General features: G+C 36.1%; 1 long non-coding RNA gene across 1 annotated transcript; it reads left to right on the forward strand.

Annotated features, from left to right (window-relative positions):
* Positions 1-6,420: 6,420 nt before the first annotated feature.
* Positions 6,421-8,152, forward strand: LOC147914590 (uncharacterized). The gene is made up of 3 exons (XR_015555049.1): positions 6,421-6,535; positions 6,664-6,818; positions 7,814-8,152. It is a non-coding gene; the product is annotated as an uncharacterized LOC147914590 (long non-coding RNA).
* The last annotated feature ends 327 nt before the right edge of the window (positions 8,153-8,479 follow it).

The following is an 8,479-nucleotide window of genomic DNA, read 5'->3' on the forward strand; positions in this document are numbered from 1 at the left end:
TAGATTACTTTGTATTCTTCCTAATGTCAGCAAGCTAACCACTTCCAGGTTATTTTCCCCACGAGTGCTTGAAGACGATTCAATTGACTCACTCTCTTGCTTCAAGCCCTAATTCTCTCCTTCTGGAGGAGAAAAGGTTTTACTCATTTTGTGGTAGCATTTTAAACTGTAATCAATGTTCACTTTTGAAAGAAACAAAATGTTAACCTTTAAAATTGTAAAATCTTCCAGATTCTGTGTAAGGCAAAGGCTCAAACACTAGTATGAATCTATTTCTTCCTCGTTGATACAGAATCAAACTTTCAAAGCATCACAATATAATTTCAGTTGATGAAGTAACCACTTTTATTTTATTTCTTCTTTTATTTCCTACTCTTCTTCTTCTTCATATTTCCCTTGTATTCTGTTTTCCTAATCTCATTTTCCCTCTGCTCTAATTTGCTTTTTAAAATCATCTCAATTTACATAATGTTGGAAAACTTCTAGGAATTATTTTTATTAGTTGCTGATTATTATTCAAACTAATTACTATTGTAAAAGTAACGCGTGATTAGGATGAGTTAAAAAAAAATCAAGTACTGCATGAGATTATGAGTTGAATAATAAAAAGACTACTTCTCTTACAAACTCCCCCGTCAAAATGATGAGATGTAATGAACTGCTTATTTTTCTACTTATGTTTTAGGAAATCTACACATGCAAACACGTACTCATACGCACACATTCACCTGTATATATATATTTTCATACATAAACAATTTTTACATAAAGGGTTCAACTTAGAGGCTTACAATTCACAAACAGTACTGTAGTGGATATTTTATTGAACGTTTTGCTAAAGTATTATAGATTATATTTATATTATATCCCTGATAACTTTCCTTGCTTTGAGGTCTGCTCTATCTGCAATTAACATAGCTACTCCTACTTTCTTTTGATTAGTGTGAGCACTTTCCTCCACGTATTTATTTTTAATCTATATATGTCTTTATATTTAAAGTGGGTTTCTTGTAGACAACATATAATTGGGTCTTGTTTTTCAATTCACTCTGACAATCTCTGTCTTTTAATTGGTGCATTTAGACCATTAACATTCAAAGTGATTATTGTTATGTTTGAGTTAATGTCTATGATAGTCGTTACTGTTTTCTGCATATTGCCCTTGTTCTTTCTTCCTAGTTGTGTCTTTCACTCTTTTTTTGCCTTTTGTGCTATTAATTGAGAATTTTATATAATTCTATTTTCTCTCCTTTTTTACAATATCAGTTATACTTTTTACTGTTACTTTTTTTTAGTGGTTGCTCTAGAATTTGCAATTAACATTTACGACTAATCCGAGTCCACTTTCAAATAACGCTATACCACTTCACAGGTAGTGTGAGTACCTTATATTATATTATAACAAAATAATACTAGTGCTTACCTCTCATCTCTTGTATCATTGCTGTCATTCATTTCACTTATAAATAAGCATATGTAAGCATATATATATATTCATATGCATATTTGTGTGCATATATACACATATAATCAAAGATATTATTAGTATTGTTTTTCAATGATTTCAAATACCATATACATGCTAGAAAATCTCAAATATATGTCTTCAACTCAGATTTCTTCTTTGAGATCTAGATGGTACTATTATTTTGACAAACTATTATCTGTTAGAACAATTCAGAATAAGAATAAGAAAATTAAGTTTTAGTTTACCTTTACTTATTCCTTTTTGATGCACTTTGTTTCTTTATGTAGATTTGAGTTTCTGACCTATATTATTTTCCTTCCCTCTAAAGAACTTCTTTTAACACGTTTTGCAAAGCAGGTCTACTGGCAAAAAATTCTCTCAGTTTTTGTTTGTCTGAGAAAGTCTTTATTTCTCTTTCACTTTTGAAGGATAATTTTGCAGAGTGCAGAAATCTAGTGCGGTGTTTTTTTTTCCCCAACATATTAAATATTTCACTTCACTTTCTTCTTGCTTGCATATCTGAGGAAAAGCAGATGTAATTCTTGTGTTTGTTCTTCTGTAGGTATGGTGTCTTTTTCCCTCTCTGGCTTCCTTCAGGAGTTTTTTGTTCATCTTTGATTTTCTGCAGTTTGAAAATGATATGCCTAGGCATAGTTATTTTTGGAATTTATTCTGCTTGGTATTGTCTGAGCTTCCTGTATCTGTGGTTTGGTGTCTGACATTAATTTGGGAACGTTCCCAGTCATTATTTTTTCATAATATTTCTTCTGTTTTTTTCTCTCTTTCCTCTGCTTTTGGTATTCCCATTACGCATATGTTACAACTTCTTTTTATTGTCCCACAGTCCTTGGATATCCTGTTCTATTTTTTCAGTCTGTTCTCTTTGCTTTTTTTTTTTTTTTTTTTGCTGAGGAAAAGTCACCCTGAGCTAACCTCTGTTGCTAATCTTCCTTTATGTTGTATGTGGGTCATTGCCACAGCATGGCTGATGAGTGGTGTAGGTCCACACCCAGGATCCAAACCCGCGAACCCGGGCCACCAAAGCAGAGCGTGCCAAACTTAAACACTATGCCACAGGGCCGGCCCCCTGCTGTTTGGTTTTTAAGCATTTTATTGATATATCCTTCAGCTCAGAGAGTCTTTCTACAGCTGTGTCCAGTCTACTAAAAATGTATCAAAGGCATTCTTCATTTCTCTTATAATGTTTTTGATCTCTAGCATTTCTTTGTGGTTCTTTTTTCGGGTTTTCATCTGTGTACTTACATTGCCCATCTATTCTTATAAGCTGTCTACTTCACCCATTAGAGCCCTTAGCATATATATCTTAGTTTTTTTAAATACCTGGTCTGATACAACCCTGACATGTCTGGTTCTGATGCTTGCTCTGTTTTTTCAAATTGTATCTTTTACCTTTTGTAAATATTTGTTATTTTTTCTTGATCATCAGACATGATGTAACGTGTTAAAAGAACTGCTGTAAATAAGCCTTTAGTACGTGGTGGTTAGGTGTGGGGGGAGGTGCAGTGTTCTATAGTCCTATGATTAGGTCTCAGTTTTTTAGTGAGCATATGCCTCTGGACTGTGAACTTCACAAGCATATTTAATTTTTTCTCCTCCCTTAGGTTGCACAGGATGGCTAGAGTAGGCTGAAGTTGGGTAGTTCCCTTCTACGTGTAAGGTAACTGGAGTTGGCTATTTCCTTTCCTCCAGGTGAATTAGGCTCTGATAATCCCCCAGCAGGTTAGGCTTCTGGTTAACTAGTTTCTCCTGAAGACAGGTTTGTTAAGAAAAACAAAGTGCTCTGGTATATTTCAAAATGATTCCTTTTTCCCCTCCCCCTTCTTGGTATCAAGAAGGGATATTTCTCTGATATTTGCTGTGGGAACCTAGTCAAGCTCCTGGAGGTAAATCTCAGAAAAGTGTATAAACTCCCTATGACTGGGTCCCTTTGGAGTTTTTAGCTCTCAGACTTGTCAACCCTAGACTCTAGCAATTCATCAATTACAGTTCAGACTGTCTTGCTCTGGCACTGCTAAACATGAGTTCACACCAATGTCTGCAGCTCTAATCCATTATCAACCAAATGGATCACTCTAGCATCACCCCTTGCTTATCTGTAAATTCCCACCACAGCACTGATAAACCTAGCTCCCATTATCCACCAGCCATTTACTTAATTGTTCAATTTCAGTATATATTTATAGCAGTACCAGAAATGTTAAGCCATACTCAGTGGGAAGCTACTTTATCAACTAGGGTACAATACTGATGGACAGTTTCTTTTGTCTTTAGTCCTAAAGACTCCACTCATTTCCAAAGTAAGAGGTCAGCAGCTTCTTCTCTGACCCCATGCAGTAAGTTGTTTCATACATTTGTCATACGGGTGGATTCTCTTGTTGGAGTCTGCTTTCATTCCTGGTATCTTTCAACTTCCTAAACAATTTTTTTTTTAGAAAATTCACATACACTAAGATTTACTCCTTATGCTGTAAATTTTTTTGGATTTTGACATATCCATAACGTCATATATCGATCATTACACGATAGTTCATCACTATCAAAATCCTTTGTGCTTTACCTGTTTAAATGTTCCGTTTTAACCCCCAAACCACTGGCAACCACTGAACTTTTTATTCTCTCAATAGTTTTGCTTTTTTAAAATGACATATAGGGGCCAGCCCCGTGGCTTAGCGGTTAAGTGCGCCCACTCCGCTACTGGCGGCCCGGGTTCGGATCCCGGGCGCGCACCGACCCACCGCTTTGCCGGCCATGCTGAGGTGGCGTCCCACATACAGCAACTAGAAGGATGTGCAACTATGACATACATCTACTGGGGCTTTGGGGAAAAAAGGAGGAGGATTGGCAATAGATGTTAGCTCAGAGCCGGTCTTCCTCAGCAAAAAGAGGAGGATTAGCATGGAGGTTAGCTCAGGTCTGATCTTCCTCAAAAAAAAAATAAATAAATAAAAAATAAAAATAAAATGACATATAATTGGAATCATATAGTAGGCAGCCTTTTTAGAATGGATTCTTTTACTTAAAAGTAGACAGTTAAGGTTTGTCCATATCTTTTCATGGCTTGATATCTCATTTCCTTTTATCACTGAAAATTTCCCGTAGTATGAATGTGCCCCAGTTTACCCACTAACATATTGAAGGACTTCTTGGTTGCTTTGATTATGAATAAATCTGCTAGAAACATTTGTGTGGAGGGTTTTGTGTGGAAATAAATTTTCAAATCACTTGGGTAAATATCTGGGAGCACAATTGCTGGATTGTGTGGTAAGACTGTTTATTTTCATAAGAAACTGCCAAATTGTCTTCCACAGGTTAAAATTGTTGCATTCTCACAGCAGTTAACGAGTGTTCATGCCATTCCATAACCTTGCCAGCATTCAGTAATGTCAGATTTATTTATTTTTATCCTTGCAGATATTCTAATAGATGTACAGTGGCATATTGTTGTTGTTTTACTTTGCAATTCTCTAATGAAAAATTATTTTGACTGTCTTTTTATCTGCATATTTTCTTTGGTAAGGTGTTTGTTCAGATCTTTTGCCCATTTTTTTTTTAATTAGGCTGTTCAATTTTCTTATAGTGAATTTTAAATGTTCCTTATATATTTTGAATACAGGTCCTTTATCAGATATTGGTTTTATAATTTTTCCCCTATCTGTGGTTTACTTTTAATTCTCTTAATAGTGTTTTTCACAGAGTAGAAGATTTTAAATTAACAAAGTCTAATTTTTCTGTTTTTGTTTTTTTTCATAAATCATGATTTTTGTGTTGTATCTAAAAAGTCATCAGCAAATCTAAGGTCAATTAGATTTTCTCCTACATTTTCTTGTGGAAGCTTGATATTTTTGTGTTTTATGTTTAGATCTATAATCCATTTTGAGTTAATTTTTGTGAGATTGGTAAATTCTATATCAAGATTAACTTTTTTGAATTTGGATGTCCAATATGTCCGGCACCATTTGATGAATAGACTATTTTTTCTCCATTTAATAGTCTTTGTGCCTTAGTCAAAAGTTAGTAGAATGTATTTGTATGGACTTATTTCTGGGCTCTCTATTCTTTTCCATTGATCTATATGTCTATTCATTGCCAATACCACACTGTCTTGATTATTGTTGCTTTATAGTATATCATGATGTCGGGTAGTGTCAGTCCTCCAACTTGGTTGTTCTTTTTCATTGTTATAATGACTGTTCTGTGTCTTTTAATTTTCCATATCAACTTCAGAACAAATTTCTATCATAAACCTCAAAATGCTACTAGACTCTATTCATTACCCAATTTCAAATCACTTCAAAAATTTTAAGTATTTGTTACAGCAGTACCTCACTCTCATTACCAAATTCTATATTAGTATCCTAGGTCTGCCATAACAAAACACCACAGTATGATGGCTTTAAACAACAGAAACTTATTTATATCTCATAGTTCTGGAGGCTACAAGTCCAAAATAAAGTTGTTGGAAGGGCCATTCTCTCTCTGAGGGTTCTAGGGAAGTATTCTTCCTTGCCTTTTTCTAGTTTCTTGTGGTTTCTAGAAACTGTTGGTATTCCCTGACTTGCAGATGCATCACTCCAATATCTGCCTCTGTTGTCACATGGCATTATCCCTGTGTGTCTCTGTGTTCAAATTTCCTTCTTCTTATAAAGACACTAGTCATTGGATTAGGGGCCACTGTAATCCAGTATGGCCTCATTAATTTGATTACACCTGCAAAGACCCTATTTACAAATGAGGTCATAGTCACAGGTACTGGGAGTCAGAAATTCAACATATATTTTTGGGGATACAATTCAACCCACAACATTGGGTAATAGGAACTGATGTAAATCTTTCACGTGAGATTTTATGTTAATATTGTTAACATTGGGGTGTTTTTAATATTTGCTGTAGCTTTAAGTGCAAGGGGTTTCAACATTCTTAGATGTTCTTATTTTACCTTCCTAGATGTCTCTTGTTTTCCCTAAGACTTCCTCTTTAGAGGCTGAAGTCTGCAGCTCTTTCAGCTATAATCCATTGTTAACATACTTGAGCCCTGGTGATGCAATGGTAAGGATTGATAGAGGAAAAACCTTCTACAATATTATGATTAAGTTTGTGTTTTAGTGAACATTTATCTCTGGACTGCAACCTTCACAAGTATTTCTTCATCCTCTTCCCTCCTATAAATGAGACAGGAAGACGAGAAGAAGCTGGAGTCAGGGAAATGCCCTTCCATGGGGTGATATAAGGCTCTGGAAAAGTTGTTTTTGCTGCTAGGCCTCTGTTATGGAGAACACTCCAAGCCTATTTCAAAATGGTTACATGCTTCTCTTCCTGCCAGGGGTATGAGGTAAGTTTTTTCTCGTATCTTGATTTTTGAGAGTCTTGTGGGGTTCTTAGAGGTAAAACCACAAAAATATGGGGTTCTCCCAAGACTGCAAACCCCATAAGATGCTCACTCTCATTCTATTTCACATATATCCTCAAGCAATTTGTCAAAATTACTATTTGTGTGTTCCTACCAGTTTATGGCTCCAGCAACTTCTGCTCCAGGTAAGCTTTACCTGTAATTCTCTGTGTTTGCCTGCCTCTCCAGATTTCAGAGTGTCAGTTTGGCCTGTGATCTCCTTTCTCTGAAGGATCCAAGAAAAGTTATTGATTCTCAGTTTGTTCAGAATTTTTCTTGTTATAAGTATGGGATTGAAAACTTCCAAGCTCTTTCATGTCAGGGCTGAAATTGGAGTCCTATTGCTTTCGATTTGTGAAAGATAGTTTTGCCATTTATAAGATTCTTGGTTGACCGATTTTTTAAGCACTGTGACTATATCTTTGCATTGCCTTCTGAACTCTATTTTTCTGTTGAGTAGTCAGCCATTAATTTCATTGGGTTTCTTTTTATGTTATGAGTAGCTTTACTCTGTTTTTTCAAAATTTCATTGTCTTTGGCTCTGAGCATTTTTATTATAATGTATCTGGGTGACATGCTGACTTTTATCATGATTTTTCTGCTTCTATCATTGTCGCATGGATTGAGCTTTGAATATTATTTTAATAGACATTTCTAGTATGAAAACAATTTAGCTTTGATTTATCATTTTATGTATTGCTGGATTTGATTTTCCAGTGTCACGTTTGCATTTTTGCATCTATGTTTAAGAGATAATGTACCTTTCTTGTATTGTCCTTGTTAGGGTTTTATCTAAGGTAGGTTACTCTAGCCTCATAAAAATGTTTCCTCTATTCCTATTAATGTCCCTGGCTAGGTGCCCTGAGGAACTGTAGGGTGGGTTTGGAAGCATTTAACTGTTTTCCCTAATTATTTTTTTTCCCTTTTGTTATGTTAAGGCGATGCAACCACCCACCACCCTGAACCAGAGCAAGCCTCACCACAAGAGCTACGGCCATGACCTTTGCCTTATTTTTAATGCTAAGATCTCTCCAGGAGGAGCTTAGACTTTGTCACCAGAACCTGCAGTGTATGTGGAAGCAGGTTTTCCAACTGAGCCTGAGCAAAGGAATAGCTACCACTCACTTTTCAATATTCATTCTCCATCTGAAATAAAGGCCCCTGCTTCTTTGTGCAGGGACGCCATGACTTTGGAAACGATTCCTCATAGTCGCCTATTGCTGCAAATAAGCTTTACTTTGTGAGACAACTTCCACTGGTGTAGAGTCTTATTTAACTCGCCAGGAGGTGAACCCACTTGGTTTGGTAACATTAAGAGTTTATGTGAATTTAGTGTTATTTATTTATTAAATGTTTTACCAGTGAAGCTATAAAGTTGTGCAGGTTTTTGGGAGATGGAAATAATCTTTAAGAATAGATTGATTTAGGGGCCGGCCCCATGGCTTAGCGGTTGGGTGTGTGTGCTCGGCTACTGGCGGCCGGGGTTCGGATCCCGGGTGCCCCCGACGCACTGCTTCTCCGGCCATGCTGAGGCCGCGTCCCACATACAGCAACTAGAAGGATGTGCAACTATGACATACAACTATCTACTGGGGCTTTGGGGA

The sequence above is a fragment of the Ceratotherium simum genome, chromosome 18, assembly GCF_057802395.1.
Source record: "Ceratotherium simum simum isolate JZ-2026a chromosome 18, ASM5780239v1, whole genome shotgun sequence".
NCBI classification, from domain to species: Eukaryota; Metazoa; Chordata; class Mammalia; order Perissodactyla; family Rhinocerotidae; genus Ceratotherium; species Ceratotherium simum.